At 32.9% G+C, this 18,757-nt stretch overlaps 1 protein-coding gene and 1 non-coding gene across 2 annotated transcripts in view; both read left to right on the top strand.

Moving 5' to 3' along the window:
- UBL3 (ubiquitin like 3) overlaps positions 1-18,757 on the top strand; it is a 428,822-nt gene that overhangs the window by 115,282 nt on the left and 294,783 nt on the right. The window lies entirely within an intron of this gene.
- Positions 10,370-10,453, top strand: TRNAL-UAA (transfer RNA leucine (anticodon UAA)). Its single transcript has one exon. It is a non-coding gene; the product is annotated as a tRNA-Leu (tRNA).

The raw sequence follows: 18,757 nt of genomic DNA, 5'->3' as shown, positions 1-18,757 counted from the left end.
AATAAGTAAATAAATTTCTTTTTTAACAGTGTATAATATATAATACATATTGATAGAAGTAAGTATACAGCAGACAGAGCGTTAACATTACAGCAAAATTACAAAGTAATAACAAGAATATATATGCCAACCGTCCAATGACGGTGGACAACTAACAGTGTGTTATTTGCAGTATGTTATTGCAGTATGTATTTTACATTGCTGCAGTTTTTGCAAATGCAGCAATACTGTTACGTGTGAGACATGGTGTCACTACCGAACTTACTCGATGGAACGACTCCGAATCAAAAATAATGACGCCTGTAGAATCATATTTGGATACAGAAGATACAGCAGCGCATCGACAATGTTCACGGAATTAGGACTAAATGGATTTGCCGGCCTGATGAGACACCGGGTCACTGGAGCCAGGATGCGGCTAATGGCCTCCGCCAACACGTTGGTGACCGCAACCTACCAGCACCAAACGCCACTCTTGAGTGAGCGCTGGGCTCAACCTCACTCAAGACCACGCCCTACATAATTGTACTTAATTGATAATGTATTTTTCTTTATCTATTTTTGCATGTTAAAATTTTTTGTACAAAAATATCGTTATCTGTATTGGACGTGTGGGATTGCACTAACCTCCCCACATCCTGGAATAAAAATTATTATTATTATTATTTCAAATGATCTGCATAAGGGTAAATATATAATATATGTTTGAAGCTGTTAATTAATACCTCCCTAATTGAGAATAACTCGTGTTTAGGGAGGGAAAATACTATGTATACCATACTTTCATATAAGATATGTATTCAGGTAGATAAATAGAATAGAATTAACCCACTCCCGAATGTTTACCTTCACAGGACAAAATTCACTCACAGTAACATAATATAAGGGAACTAAAACGCGATCCCTAATAAAAAAAGGTTCCACATCCTTCTCGGAACCGTTTTTCACCTTCTCCAGGGAGCACGCGCTATAAATTCTCATTATTTGCAGTTGCTGGATTAGTTTCTCTGCAGAACACCTTTATTAAATTAGTGGCGGTTGTTGTTTTTCTCCACTTCTTCCCTTTTCCCTCTTCCCTCTCCTACCCGAGCAACCACCCCCCGCACCTGGATTAGGGGAGGGAGTTAAAACCCACCAACCAATAGCCGCCTTTACATTAACCATCCAAATGCAACATTCAATTGTATTAAATTGCAATTAAATATCAATGTATATCATGATCACCCTACATGTTTACTACATTATACTGTAATGAATTGGCTGGAATTAGATTAATAGGTACCCAATTCGTAGAAACGTAAATGTAACAATATTGTTCTCTTAATATATAGTATTTGTTTTATTTTTTTAATTATTAACCTCAACACAAGCTTGTCCTAGTGAGGTAAAAAATTCTAACGTAAAAAGGATACAATGTAAAGAAACAATAAACAATTAGTGCAATATTAATTTAATCATTGAAGACAATATTAGCGACTTGAACGAACATTTAAACACAAAAATATCAGAAAAAGATTCGGTCGTATCTGTGAATTCCCAGGACCTCGCATCAAAATGAAAATGTATATATTTATCCAAGACACTATCTAGATTGCAATAATATCTAATCTTTAATATTTGGAAGAATCTTGCAATCGCACTTAACCCTAGATTCATAACCATTCGTCCCACAGACCGCGCAAAACGTAAATTTGTTTCTAGTGTCTCGAGTGAAAGAGATAGAATGATGACCTCTCAAGTACCTTCCTAGATCGCTTGTTCATTAGTAACGCGGGTGCGTTTGCCTCGCAGTGAAGTCTTGTGGACAAGTTATAGACCAAGGCTGCCCAACCCCAGGCCCGCGGGCCACAATGTGGCCCGCGAACGAATTATAAGTGGCCCGCGTGAACCATTTTCAAAAAACCCGCCAATCCGCCAATTTGAAAAAGTGTCGCGGGCCCGCGGTAAAACAAACAATGCAGCTTGCGTGCGGTCACCAGTGTTTGCCAACGAAGGCGATTTATCTCTATTTAGGCTACTCAGAACGAGAATCAGCGACGAAAAAATCTAACCTGTTGAACCTACCTTTCCGTAACAACCCCCCCCCCCCATGGATTCCAAATATTTTGTGGGGAGCACTCATTTTGAATTTTTTTTGTGGGGAATTATGTTTTATAGAAATTCTCTAACAACCCCCCCCCCATGGAAATAGGAACCGTCAGGTATTCAGTGGCCCGCCAGTGATTTAAAATCCTCAATTTCGCCCAACTGTTAAAAAGGTTGGGCAGCCTTGTTATAGACCTTTGAACGTCTGAGAGACGAATGCTTATGAATAGTGTAACTTTTGAAGACACTGCAAGTTATTTTGAAAACATTGTTTTTGATGAGTTCTGGTTATACAGAGTAAAAGTAAGCATATGATATTATTCTATATGAGTTATTATTTATAGTTACATCTTATTTTATCGTTCAAAATGTATTATTGTGTGTATTTTACATCAAATCTTTTTATTTTATTTTAGAATGGATGATCGGCAAATTGATGACTATTTGAATCGTTTATCTGATTCTGATGATGATGATTTTACCATTCAGCAAAAGGATGTAGAAATCAGTGATGTCGAAGATTATGTGGAATTAGATGAAATGGTCCCGACAGATTCCGACAGTGATAACGACATGGTTACGTAAAAGACACGAAATGCCAACTTTGAAGAGATGCCTAAAAAGGAAAATCGCCGAAGTTTTAGATGAAATGCCTACCATTGCCACACCTGGTCTAAGTGGTACTCAAAAAAAGGTTTGTGGTTATTGTGATTATAAAAAACGGTATATAACAAGGTTCCAATGCAAGCAATGCAAAAAGTATATGTGCATGGACCATCGCGGCCTCATGTGTGTGGAATGTAGCGATGAAATTTTATTTTAACTCGTTTATTATTTTTTTTGTTACCTAATTAAACTTATTAAAGAGTGCTATACTTAATTTATTTATTTTATTTACAAGTACCCCAAAACTCGTCACTTAAATTTAGTCGTCTGTGAGACGAATGTTTATGAATAATGTTCCTCTTAGATAAGGTTATGAATCTAGGGTTAAAGATAACAGCCATATCTATACTTAATTAATCAATGCTATTGATTATTTTCCAATCACTCAACTAGATTATAAACTTACCTTAACACAATGTTTGCGGGGGTTTTTTTTAATCAATCTACGCCGTAAAGCGGGCAATTTTTATTATGTTCGCGCGCAAAATTCCGTTTCATGTAAAATAGCTATAACTTCTGAACTATTGATTAAATTTAAATAAAATTTTCAGTATTTTACCTTATTTGAATTTTTTATTATGATCTGGTCACAAATTTTTATATTTTTGAAGAAACAATTACGATATATAAGTTTAAATTAAAAAAAAAATTGAAAAAAGTGCACTTTTGTCGTATTGTCTATTTAATCATTTTATGCACATTCAACATAGTATATATATATATATTTTTAAACACACACCACTAAACACTAATATTGTTTGAAAGTATGAAATCGTTGGAAACAATTCCCTTCATGTAAAGGTACATCATAGAATTTACACATGTACTGGGTTTCGCTAAGTATTTTGTGTACCGCGCACACATCATACGTTACTCGTAATATATTGTTACTCTAAGTGTACCTACATCGCATTTTGGCGTCTCCCGCGCTTTACCAATAGTGTACAAATACGAAAAACGCTTTTAAGCGTCTCCCGCTCTCTACCAACAGTACGCAAAAGACGCTTTTAAGCGTCTCCCGCAAACAATGTGTTAACACTACCCTTCCCATTTTCTACCTTACAACTCCTGCGGTGATCTGTATTTTTATTATTACCATCTGGCTTTTACTTACTTTACCGATTTTATTTTATTCTAAGTGCACTAAGGGAAAATATCTCAGTAGGATTAAAAAATGAAGCGAGGAAATGGAAAAAACACCTTTGGGTATCTATATCAACCATTGTCTCATAACGCTTATTTATACACTTACTTAAGATAAATATTCAATTTTGTTTTTAATCATTTGCTGCATCCTTTTCGAGTCGCATCTTTTTGAGTTTCTTTGTCGGCTCCTAAAGCTGGGGGACACGTCATTCACAATAAGTATAATATTTTGTAATCACGCTTGAAGAATGTTTTGTTTTTCGATTTTTGCAAGCGATTTAAATAACCAAACATTCATTTATTGTTAAACATAAGCATTCGATACTATTTTTTGTATTTTAAGATATTATTTTTTTTCTTTTCGTTATTCTTATAAGTACAAAATTGTATATGTAACTAGTGATTCTAACAGGAAATCAATCTTAACACTTTTTTCCTTCTATAAAATAATATATTCTATAATTAAACAATGTAATTTAATTAACCTCATTGAATTTCATATACCCACGAGAGCTACTCGTTCTAAAATTTTGTTTAAATGCAACAATATCAAGACTGAGTATTCCAAACACTCGCTTGTACCTAGGTTGCATGAAGTTAGTAATAGATACGCAGATGTGGCAGATCTATTTAACTGCACGCAAGGTAGGTACAAGAGGGCTATGCTATCAAATCTTTTCAATCAATATTAATTTAATCTAATTCTACCTTATTTGCACTATAGAAACTTATGTACTTGTATCTCTTGTTTACTTACTTACTTACTCTCTAATGTCATTTCACAATCAAATGCCACATATATTTGTAATTCTTTTTTTTTTAATATTTAAACGATTTTAACTGTGACATGTTATCATTGTTTATGGTATATTTATACCGTTGATATTATATAAATAAATAAATAAGTAATATGAAATTTTGATATGAACTCAATTTGTCAATTTGACTGGCCTAAAACAAACAGGATCCGTTCCTAGTTGGCTAGTCAAAGTTTAGCATATGATTTATTGTATAATTTTGTTGTGAAATATATTATTATTATTAATAAAAACTCCGTTAAAAAATGAAGATAATGTTGGTAGTTTTTAGTCAAAGTGTGATGCAATTAAATATGATCCGATGGGGTTAGGGTCGGATTAGCTCAGTGGTAAAGCAAATCTCCGGCAAGGCTGATTTCCTGGGTTCAATTCCTAGATGCGTCCGAATTTTCGTTTAGGGATCGCTAATATTGTCTTCAATAATTAACAATTTAAGTTTTTACTCATTAAGTTCTTCCGGAAATAATAAAAAATATATATTTTAGCCAGATACCGTCACCGTAGCTATTTGATCATTGACATCTGGAGGTGGCAACATTGAATCAATCTGAATGATATCAGCTCAAATCTTCACACGTTTCTCTCCGGGTGTTCGTGGCTTCACGGCCTCCCTCTCGTGTTAGCTTCAATAATTTAATAGTGGAGATATGTTATTTAACATAATACTTTAATCAGTAGTGAACAATGCAACATGCCCCATTCCAATGTAACTTAATTGCAGACCACCAAATTAAAAATTGCATCACCAAAACTTTATTTATTTGACTATTACAATTAGAGGGACAGCAATACTAGATAATTGATTCTATGATTAATCATTTCAATGTGAAAAGGTGATACCCAACACTTCAGAACACGTTTATTCATTAAACTTATTCTACATATATTAAAGTACTCGTGAAGGTAATTGTGAATAATGCCGTACACACAAATAGTTACAGAAAAGGCTATGCAAATGTAACACGTTACAGCTTTAAATCACTGCCTGCTACGTTGCCGTTTTATGTGATACAATTAAACAGAAAAAGTGTATTTCTGTAAACGGCATACTAATGGCTCGTTCTGATCAGGCACTTAAACTAACATACACACATACAAAACTGTTTGTAAACTCTGATTCATTGCCTGTAATTTTATTGGATCTAGATTTCAGTAGCTCGAACAGTGAATACAGACTCGACTTTAATAAAAATATTAAAATAACAATGTTTTTTCTTCGTTCTTTCTTTTTTGGTAAAAGGATATTTTCATCAAAGTGTACATTGCGTATTTGTCATGTCCTACGATTTTGATTGGTTCTTTCATTATTATGTATTGCAGAATATTGGAAAGTTATTTATTTTAACGTGCATATTTATTAATTTACTTTGTTTAGTCGGTTTAATACTACTATTGAACCTGCATATATTTTTAATTTATTATTTAGATCAACAATAAATGGGGTTTTACCACTATTTTTGATGTCCCATTTCTACTTTAAATTTAAAAAGTCTGATTTCATATTTAATTTTAGGTATGTAAGATTAATTTTGTGGCGTCTTAAATAGCTTGCGTAATATACAGGGTGTCCGGAAACTCTTGTACAAGCGGGAAACTGGTGAATCTACATCACATTAAAGTCGATTTTGTAGTATATTTTTTTTTTGATTTGAGCTTTCGTTATCGAGTAAATCGAGTTAGAAGTTGATTTTTTTTTTTTTTATAAAATTCTTATAAATTATTACTGAAGATCAATGTACCAACTAATTAAAACTATTTGAAAGTAAAACAAATGAAGAAACTCGGATTTGAAGCATTATTTTGAAATCACCCTTCATTTAATCCGGTGTAATCATAAAATATTTCTGCTCTGCAGGGTTAAAACATCTGTTGTTCAACCCTACAAGAAAAAACTTTAACCCTAAAATAGCCGAAAAATATATATATATTTTTTTTTTGTGAAAATGCTCAAATCAAAAAACTTTATGTTTATTTGGCTTCCCCATGTGGTGTAGATTCTCCAGTTTCCCGCTTGTACTACGAGTTTCCGGACACCGTGTATATTAAAATGATTAAAAAATATATTGTTTTTGAAAAGCAATAATCCCGAGGCAGATGTTTTATAAATATTTTCAGCTTCACAAATACCCGAATTATAATATCTATAAGCAATATAAAATCGATTGTGATGTGAGAATAATATAATGAATTTATGCCGCCTTTCTTAAAATAGTAGGTAGTCAGTCTAGTTCCCTTCCAAGCAGTTGATCGAGGTTCGATAATCGGCCGTAAGAAAAAAAAATTAAATTACCCCTATTAAAATAAATTAGTAGTGACCAGTATTAAAATAAATTGTATTACAATTTATATAATTTTTTTCACTCTCATTATTATATATGCTCCACCGTATTTTTGGTAAGGATTAATTTAGAAGGTGTGGTTACGTCCGGTTACAAAAATGAAGCCTTGAAAACTATTGCGAACAACAACTTTATACCTTTTGTATTTGCGAGCCGGATTCACACTACACGCCAAATTAACAAAGCACACAAAATTAATGTCAGACAGAATGACAGAATATATAATAGAATCAAAATAACTCCCACAAAGAAGATTATCAATTTTTAATAATTTTATTTGTTTGTTCTGAAGTGAGGTAGACTCAAGTTTGTTTCGTTACAAATTCAACGAAATTGTAACTTTTTACTTGCAAGTTTCCAAACAAGCTGGATCACTCTGTCAAACTGTCAAATCCAGCATTTGTCGAAGGAAACAAAGTTGTTTGAAAATATTTTTTGATTATTGTGCTTTCGAGGCAGTTTCTTGACGTTACGGAGACGATCGCATGCCTCGTCTTCAGCAGACTTTGCTGTGCCTACTTCACATCTCAGAGAAACCTGTAAAGTACAAATATTGTTTTAAATTCTAAAATGATATTTAGTAAACAAAACGCCCCTTTGAAAATACATCTATTTGAATTTTATTTATTTTTTCTTGGAGCGGAAATTAAACCACTTCCGAATTCTGATCGAGCTGAAACTCGGCATATAGAATCGTTGTCGATGCCAACGCATACTACCATCTTTCTGTGGAAATCACGTACACACACGCGGTAATACAGGATTTTCCAATAAGAGGTGTTATTTTGAATAGCCCGCTATTTCGGTAGATGTTACTTTTGAAGCTGTCATTTTTTGATATTTGACAAGTAGAAACTACGCCATTAATAAAAATGGAACGATGGAACAACACACGCTTCAACAACGCATTGAAATTATTAAAATTCTCTTTAGTGAATCAAATGCAAATCATCTTGAGTGATGAGGCCCATTTCCACCTCGGTGGCTTCGTCAACAAGCAAAATTGTCGCATCTGGGGCTCGGAAAACCCAAGAGTTATTGTTGAAATGCCTCTCTATCCTCAACGTGTGACTGTTTGGTGCGGTTTACGGTCCGGCGGAGTCATTGGACCTTACTTTTTCAAAAATGAGGCTGGAGCAACAGTTACGGTGAATGGATTGCGCTATCGAGAGATGATTAATGATTTTTTATGGCCGGAATTGGATGGTATTGATCTGGATAACGTTTATTTTCAACAAGACGGCGCTACGTGCCACACAAGCAACGAAACCATTGAGATTTTACGATTGAATACCAAAATAACACCTCTTATTGGAAAACCCTGTATAAGCATTTCTCTGAAATCGGATGACGTTACAGCAGTTAATGTGCTCCTACCCGATGGGCATTTCGCGATGTTAGTAGAGTTGTCGACTCCAGTTCCTGGGTAGGAAGGTTCAATCCTTAGTCAAACCAAAGTATAAGTAATTTTTTTAAAGCATAAAATACACTAAAATAAAATAAAATACTTTTAACTGGACTGCCTTAGTAACAATCTTTTGTATTTGTTTAGCGAAAAATTGAAGATGCCCACTTCCTCGGCGTAATTATATCCCTCCATTAGTATTCGGAGCGATGAGGAATACGTGAATACATAGGTACACATAATGACTACCTCTGTGGTTATTGAGAAGGTTCTTGACCAGCAAGCCAGAGGTCGCGGGTTCAAATCCTGTGGTGCGCAAGTAAATGTTCACAATTTACCAATTAAAAATAATGTATAGTATATTTATTATTATTATTCTATTCGGAAAATAACACGTGTCCTCGATATATTCTGAATGATTAATATTTCATCAGGAACTTGTAGCATGCTGTCACTTCTCTGTGCATCTTTCTCATAAACAACGCATGTACCAGGTCTAAACTAAAAACTTACCTTTTTAAGCTGTCGTACCCTTAAATTAAATATACCATTCCTAAGAGAAAGTCCAGTTATATTCAGTTTTCCAATTATGTCCTAAATCCTGTATCTAAATTTCGCTAGTAAACAATTAGATAATGTTAATCTCAAATGACCTACAGGTAAGTATTGTACTGTATATTATCTCCATAAATAGTTAAGTAATAACATAGATCACTGTAGAAATGTATTATAAGTTTGTACAGCGCCCTTGAGGTGATTTTGCACAAAAACGGCACTATACAAGTCATCCAATTATTATTATTATTATTACCAGAAAACGGCTTTAAGATTTACAACAGATCTCTCAGCGGCAGAACAACAGCAAGGACACAGATTTACCTTAATCCACGTGTGTTCATCCTTTGTTCTGTGTTACACGTGAAAAAAAGCTGTAATGAAATTTGCGAATGTTTTAACAATATTTCATTACATGTTATTATTTTAGTCAAACTTTGTACTTTTGAAATGACACCCTCGCCACCCATAAAAACAAACCGCACCGTTTATAACGAATGACGTAAGTAGAATTATTACTGAAACACCGCCGCTGTGACGTGTTCGGCCGAGGAAATCCGAACTCGGAACGCGCTCACGGGCGGGTTTATAATAAAAATAATTTTCCCTGGCGTGTTGAGACTATTACGTTGATTGCTTCGCCGTTCGCTTTTTATTGTCCTTATTCAACTTTTTCAGAGGCATAAGCCGGAAATATTACAATTTTCAAACGCTTTAGGCGAAATTAAAATTCTTCGAAAACATTGAAAATTTAATATTCAACAAGAATATTTACGGAATTTTAGTGGAACGATTTATATGCAGACCTTTAAAAAATGTACTGTATACTTTTTGATTTGGTTTGTAGGCAGTTACTAAAATCATTTTTTTTATTAATGTACGGTGTCCGGAAATTGGTAGTACAAGCGGGAAACTGACGATTGTACATCACTTGGAAAATCAAAAAAAAAAATTATTATTAATATTTTATAAAAAAATTACAAATTTGAAAAAGTTGAAAAAGCACAAATTTGTTTAAAAAAAATTGAGAGAAAAAACAGGTCTGAATTTTAGTATTATAGCTCAGTTGAATAGAGCACTCGCTTAAATAGCGGTTCAAGAGATACAAAATCCCAGTCCCACAAATAACGTTTTGTGATATGATTATTATTCTTTCAATGTTAAATGTCAACATAAAGCAGCGCTAAAAAAATCTTTGTAAAAAAATAATATTAAAAAAAAATTGTTGCATTTATTGTAAGAATAAATTATAAAGTTTTCTCGGAGCTTATAAAAATAGTCGCTGACAAAAATGATGATGAATATTTCAGTGACGTCTTTTATTCTAGTACGCTATATTCGCGGTCTCTTCTGTGGTCAGATTGGCCGAGTGGTCTAAGGCGCCAGATTTAAGTTCTGGTTCTCGAAAGGGAGCGTGGGTTCGAACCCCACATCTGACAGACGGTTTTTTTTTATTGTCTAGTTCTTTATCATTTATTTTATTTTACATTATAATATATTAATAAAAAAATAAACATTTTCTTAATAGATTATACTTGTACGGGTGAATAGGAATTTTAGAATGTAGAATGAATACTAAAGATTATCTGATCATTTTTATTTACGTGATTTTAATTGAAGTTCTCCGATTTTTTTGTAACACACCGATTAAGTTTTTTTTTTAATAAATTTAATATTGTTACAAAAAACGTTCCTACAAAAATTCACCGCTTTATTTGGTTGTTTGATTTATGTGTTGAGATAAAAGATCAATCAACCTAATAATAATTCAATTACATTGCTAATTGTTCACCATATATTATTTTATAGTGTTGTTTGACCTTGAAAGATACTTCACAACAGTAGCTACTTGGCTAGTAGCCACTTGATAAGATTCTGTTACTTCCATTATCCACGACTTCTGCTTGCTAATTGTTGTTTTTATATACATCAATTTGAATTGCACTTTTGTTTTCGGGAATAGATTTAGAATTAGAAGCGGAAATTAACCCACTTCTTTACATCCGATCGAGCTGAAACTCGGCACGTAGTCTCGTTGTCTATGACAATACATTCTATGAACTTTTGGTGGCAATCACACATACACACGCGGAGATATACGCATTTCTAATAAATATTATGATTTCATAGCAGTTTAATATACGAAATAAATGTCGGTCCCACCCAATCGTGATTTGGTGCAAGAGGAAAGATCAATCCGTATACAAGGATATTTTATAAGTTTATAGCAATTTATGAGCCAGTACCTGAAAAGGAAGGTTCAATCTTCTGTCAAACCAAAAAAAAATAATCTTTGAAATTGGCTACTAGCCGGCCCAAGAGATGGCGCAGTTAGGTTGAAAATTAAAAAAAAATTTCAATTTTGTTTAACCCGATAAAAGAAACTTTGTTTTTTTACAGGTTGATTTTTTAAAAATTTTATTTACTCTTGTTCTTATGCGTGGCAGGCAGCTGACAGCTTGTCAACCTGTCAAAATTGAAGCGAAACAGCAGTAACGGGAAAAATAAAATCACTTAAAAATGGATGATGATAATTTATTATTTACTAAAGTGTTTTTCAAAGTAATCATTAAGGTCTTTTTTAATCATAAAATAACATACTTTGTTTACACCACTATTTAATAAAAAATGTCAACATGTTTAAAAGCCAATGATTTCTTCATCAGGATATAAGCAGTGGCGGCCGGTGGTCAAAATATGTGGGGGTTCACCGGATTACAACATTAAGTCATAAAATAAATTAAATAAAGGTACATACCTATTTATAAAGAAGTTCTATTCTCTGCTCCTTTTGTTTAACGAAGACCTCTATCAATGCTTAACACTGATAGTGCGTTCAATCTGTCCTGGCTCAACGTGTTTAATAAGATTTTATTCTTTTTAACGTTGAGAAACATCTTTAGCTTTCAACTGAGGTCATTCCAAAGGTCATGAATGGTGCACAAAAGTTTTAGTAATTTCACAGTCTCGGGAAAGTCTTCTAATAATCAAGTACTATAAAAAAGTTGTAAAATTAAATTAATTTGTTAGCTTTTGAAAAATCGTCGCGGGCGTAAATTGCACAGAGTTCACCTTTTACTGAACTTTATTTAGGAAGTCATACGTTTTAAGCGTCACATTGAAATCATGTTCTGGGAAATTTGACCTGTATCGATTTTTATTAAATAGCTCATTATGGTGTTTAACTTAGGCACGGTAGCCTGAATCCAATTGCATTCTGATGTCAACTTTTCCTAAAACCTTTAAGCTCAAAACTTTTTGTAAATGTAAATGACAAGAATTATGTTTTTTGATTTTTTCAGAAAGGTGAGTTACATCAGTAACACCGCTGATTGTCCAAACTGAATCAACATCGTAAATTAAACACGTAAAACAAAATAAACTATCACATTCTTCGATCCAGATTTTCACTCTTGTTTTATTATCAGTTCAGGTTTTGGGTTGCAATTGATATGCCTTATTAATAATTGATATACAAGATCGATATAACCTGCAATTAAACTTCAAAACTTTCGCAGAGTAAGAAAAGTTTTAAATTTAACAGACAATACAATGCCCGGCAACGGCGAGTACTGACTAAACTGATAATAAGTAATCTGACCATCACTCATCTCTTAATGACATGTTTTATCCTGTATGCTTGTATCGAAGAAGCGGAACATTCGCTGAAAAATAGCAGATGGTAAATTGAAACCACGATATCGACAATAATATCAAACATACGCGTTTTAGTTTAACTTTCTACTGAATAAACCGTTCCTTCTGATGTGGTGGTAAAACCCCGAACGCCGTCCTTGATGTGGTATTATTTGCAAAGAATAGTATGAACTGGTATGTACCCACGCTTTCGACTGTTCCACAGAATATGCGACAAAGCAGTTAAATTTTGGATCGCAATCGAAAACGAACTACTACGAACATAGGCACAAGTCAAAGTCGGTCTGCAAGTTATGCGCGCTTAATAAGTAGGTACCTTTTGAATGAGATATTATAACCGAACCGAGTTTCGTATTGTGATTAGTCATGTCAGAAATCTTGTTGGTTGTTCGGCGCTCGGGAGCACATATTAGCTGGCCGCCACTGGATATAAGTATACTTATATAATCATGAATTTCAGCTAAAATTGAAAAATTATCTTAGACCACTATAAGAGTGCACATATCTGTTATTATTTTAAAACATTATAATGTATTATTGATAAATCTTACATTTTACTAACTTAAATAATTGTTATTATTTACAATATTTAATTAATTACTCATATTATTTTGTATAATTGAGAGACAAACACAAGAGCCTTTTGTTTTGTTTTTGAGGAATGGCTATTTTTGTTTATTTTTATGAAAATACTGTATGACGTGTAAACATTGTATATTTATTGTAAAATATAAATATTAAATAATCAAATATATGTATTTAAACATGCTTATTAAAATATTTGTCTTTGGGTGATTAAACATTCGAGCCACATAGTGCTAGATCTGTCACCAAATGACAAGTACTCATAAAACTCATTGCATTTCCTTTTTCTGCTTTGTTATTTTTTTGTTATTCTTCATTCAATAATAATTATAATACTAAAGCATAAATATAACGAAAAATAACAATAAAAAGAGATTTAGAAGGAGAGAACACCATGTTTTATCTTTGTATTTAAAAGTTTACCACAGACGCTACCGCATAATTTTAAATAGTTCTACAAAATAGTATTATTTTTTTCATTAACTCAACATAGGTAGCCTTCCGCCATGAGCTATGTCGTCTTTGGGGGTGCTGTGAAGAGGGTATTTTTGACCAGAGGCAGGAGTGAACGTGGATCTTGAACAGACCCATGTTGTAGGAGGGAGGAAACACAGCGGCCGTCAAATCACCCCATAGCCTGATTGTTGAACTCGAGAACCTGTAAATGTCAACCATATACAAACGTTGGGCGCACGTTTGGCGTGTTTCCCGGCTATGCACCCATGCCGATCAACGACTCTAGTTCCTCGGAGCATCGTCCATTGAAATACCGGTAGAACAAGGACAGCATTCCCACCTGCCGCATGTGTTCTAAACATTGCAGTCCGTTTATTAAGATTTTATTATTCGATGTAGATTTTTCTTTTCAATTTCTACCCATGAATCGCACTCATGTTGCAATGTAAGTTCACCAATAAACATAATTAATTATCTCATAATGATATTGCTTTTAAAGTGCAATTCTCATATTATAAATTATTTTGGATTGAATGTAGGCAGGATACACCGCCGTGTAGGCTCTCTAGATAAAATCACATTAATTAATAATACCATTCGAGACAAGTCGGCAGTACATCCTGAACTTAGCCTGTTACTACAAAGTATAATAAATACGGTTAAGTATTGCAAACTTCTCGCCTGCATTACGGATGTGAAATGCAATAACGTACCATTTCGCAATGGTTTTCTGTTACATCCATGCACCGTATCTCCTTTCTTGCTGTACGCGTACTCTAACTCTGTACTAACTGTGTAGGTAGGTAATTTATAGTGAAGGTATGTACCTATCATGTAGTGTGGATAACTGTTGTATACAGCGTCGATTGCGTATCGCTATGTGAATATTTATTACCAACATTATTAGGAATAATATTAGTTTTGACATTAAGGCGATGCCATACGTAGTAATGCAAAATCATGTGTTTTTGGTTTGACAATTTGGTCGACTAGAAATGACTCAGATGCTTTAATTAAGTACTGTGAGTAGAATACATCTTGGCCATTGAAATAATCGAGTATTTTTAGATAAGTCTTTTTATAAGCCCAGAAAAAAATAATGTAAAGGCCTATGAAAACTGCTTAAAAGTTCAAAATCTCCTACTAAAGAACCCATTTTCGATTATGATTTTATTGTATAATGTGGAAAATTAAGTTATTTATAAAATGATGGAAAGAAATTTTAATATGTATGCCTGAATATACACAAAATAAAATAAAAGGCACATTTTGGCCATGTTTTTTTCTTGCATAAATCAAAACAGGCGGATGGTGTTAGCGGGAATTTAAACCTTATCGCCATCTACGGAAGGGTTGTTATTGATAGCGGCTCAATTTAAAATATTACACGACGTAGTGCATCGCCTTAATAAATTATCTACTTGAAATTTTATTTTTTGTTTTCTGGACTAAAATGAATTAATTGAATAATGCAAATCGTTAAAGCGGAAATTAACCCATTTCCCGACATCCGATCGAGATGAAACTCTACAGATAGACCCATTGTCGATGACCATGCGTTCTATCAACTTTTATTGGCAGTCACGTACTCACACGCATCAAATCGGATGACATTACAGCAGTTAATATACGAAATAAATTTCGGTCCTACCCGATCGGAGTTTTCGACTCCAGTTCCTGGGTAGTAAGGTTCAATCCTCAGCAGAACCATTTTTTTAAGTTTAGGGTGAAAGGCGATGCACGTCGTGTAATATTTTAAATTGAGCCGCTATCAACAACAACCCTTACGTAGATGGCCATAAGGTTTAAATTCCCGCTAACACTGGATGTTCAAGCATAAAATTTTTTTTTTCGATCATTTTATAAATAGCTTAATTTGTCATATTATACAGTAAAATCATAACCGAAAATGGGTTCGTAAGTAGGAGATTTTGAACTTTAAAGCAGTTTTCATGAGCCTCATTATTTTTTTCTGGGCTTATAAAAAGACTTATCTAAATAATACTCGATAATTTCAAAGGCCAAAATGTATTCTACTCGCAGTATTTAATTAAAGCATCCGAAACATTTCTAGGCGACAAAATTTTCAAACCAAAAATACATGATTTTGCATTACTACGTATGGCATCGCCTTAAAAGACATTTTGAAATAGTTGTTGGTATTATAGTTTAAAAAAAAAGTTTTTTTAGTGATTGATTTTTTATATTTAAATTATAATGTGCATCGAGAATATTCCCCTACCCAATAAAACGTCGGGATTTTTTGTTGTAAAGAAATTTATTATTCTAAATAAATCTATTCTAAACGTTCTCGGAAACATTTCTATTTTTGCTGTTGTAATATTTTCATCTGATCTTTAAATAGTTGTGTTTCTGTAAATGCAGGTGTACCGGTGTACATCGTGAAGAATTATTATCAATTCGTACATTTTTGTACAAAAATAAAACAGGTGGGCGTTACAAGTTTCGACCAGAACAGGGTCATATTCCTTTATTTCTTTGTCTTTGTCTATTCTAGTTTTTTGATTGTTTTGTTGATGTTGTTTTCCGTGCTGTCTTAGGGTGACCGGGTATGTCATCAAAATGACAATTCAACACACCTCCAAAAAGTGATATAAAGTCATGAAAAGTGATGAAACAAAAACTAGGTTAAATAGGTTACATAGGTAACTATCAAACCTAGTTTTTGTTTCATCAATTTTAATGACTCTATATCACTTTTTAAAAGTGTATTGAATTTTCATTTAGATGAAATATCATGGAACCCTGTCTTACTTACACCCCCGAACATTGTTAAGCATTTGGTTGAATTATTTATGCAGCCGAATTTTCAGTGTTAAAATATTTTCTCCTTGTATAGCGGGTTCAAATCCCGGCGTGCGCAATGTATAGTATACTTGCGCCACGTTCTAGAGTTGAAGATTCTCTCAGTATCGCCCTGGTGCAAGACCACCATTCAGAATTGAAACGTTGCATAAAATGGTTTTAACCGTGTTTGGTAACCAGATCTGAAAAGCCAGATACTCCCCCGCCTTCCTCTTCCCCATCTCCTTCCTCTCCCCACTACCTTCAGCCTAACAACATACCCCAATTATTTGGGATTCCGTAGTCACACTGGCTGCAGACTGTCGGGAGCAGGTATTAACTTTTTTTAAATGTAAGGATTATTTTTTTGTTCGCACAAATCTTTAAAAAAAAAAATATTATTCTAAGCTCCCACAAAAAAAATATCGATTCAAAAAGTTGACTAAGCGCCCCTGAGATGATAACTCACAAAAGCGGCGCTATAAAAATTGTCCAATATTTATAGATTATATAACAAAAAATCTGCCATTTAAGTAATATTCGAAGTATGAAATCAATAATGATGTTACGTCTAATTCACCGTCGTTCATATTCCCATAAAAAAACGTATTCAGGTTTTTTTAAACTTCCGACCTCGAAAATTCTGTAAGGTTAATTCTTTCGCGTCTAACTCTTATTAGGTACTGTGTACCTTTCAGTCGTTACAAGTGTTAATATATTATGTATGTATTGATTATTCAAATTTCAACTCTGAAAATAGCCTGACATTTGTTGGTTCGTTATACAAACGAGATCGATAAGTCTACGTTGACTCGTCGATATTTAATTCTGACGTCGGTAGAGCTCCTTATTAAGACTAAACATTAATATTTTAAATTCACTCGTTTAGAAAATAGGTCCATTAAAAAAATCAGGTAAATGTAATAATTATTAGATAATATTTTGAAGATATCCCGCAGTACTTACCTAATTTTGTATTTTGTTGATTGACCTTGTAAATAAATATGATGAACCAAGCATAAATGTGGTTTATAGACATTATAATATATTATATCCATATTTTAATATTTAATAATAATATTTGGCTCATTTATATAGCGCCGTTTTCGTGAGAAATCACCTCAAGGGCGCTGAAAATATTAATGTATTTTAATATATTATGTAGATATTATAACATAATATATTATAATATGTAGGTATATATTATAATATATTATGATGGATTTTATAATATCTACTTAATATATTGTGTAGATATTATAAAATATTATGTAGATATTATAATATATACATATTATGTAGAAATTATAATAACCACATATCATAATATATTATGTAGATATTATATTATCTACATATTATCATATATTAAGTAGATATTATAGTATATTATGTATAATGTAGATGATATTGTAATATCTACATATTATGTAGAAATTATAATAACCACTTATCATAATATATTATGTAGATATTATATTATCTACATATTATCATATATTAAGTAGATATTATAGTATATTATGTATTATGTAGATGATATTGTAATATCTACATATTATGTTGAAATTATAATAACCACATATCATAATATATTGTGTAGATATTATAAAATCTACATATTATAATATATTATGTAGATATTATAATATAAAAAATATATTATATGTAGTTCTCGAATATTCCCGAGTTGTAAAACAGTTTTTCGGTGTTTATTCAAATGTTTTTTTTTTCTTCTTATTGAACAGTTGAAAAATTTCAAACAAGTCAAAATACAGTCCGGAAGTACGGATTGTGTGGCAAAATTCGCCGGACAAATCTTGCAAAATCCTCTACATTGCCCAACATTTTTCGCCGATGGAAGTAGGTTTTTGAGTCATTCAAACATTGAATTCCGTGAATTTTTCTATCTCAATATAGAGGGGAGAATGTGGGGGAGAAAACATATACCTCACGTGCTTATCGGCTGACCGAAAATATCAAATTATTAAAGGCTTTAAGACTTATCAGATAAAAACATGATATAATGAATTACCTGAATGCCCTTCCTTGTGACAATGTTATGCTTCGGTTGTTTTTCCACCGGGAGAGACCTAATCAAGGCGGCCACTTCTCATGCAGTTTTGCACTTCGCCAACTATAAATACAAACAAAATTAATTAACCCCTTAGGTAACTTTGGGAGATATTCTTCACAGACAACATACAACCGTAGCCTTTTTGGAAGATACATATCTACAG

The sequence above is a fragment of the Hesperophylax consimilis genome, chromosome 21 (genome assembly GCF_061612785.1).
Source record: "Hesperophylax consimilis isolate HC1 chromosome 21, BYU_Hcon_1.0, whole genome shotgun sequence".
Classification (NCBI taxonomy): domain Eukaryota; kingdom Metazoa; phylum Arthropoda; class Insecta; order Trichoptera; family Limnephilidae; genus Hesperophylax; species Hesperophylax consimilis.
This window is presented reverse-complemented; position numbering and strand designations above follow the sequence as displayed.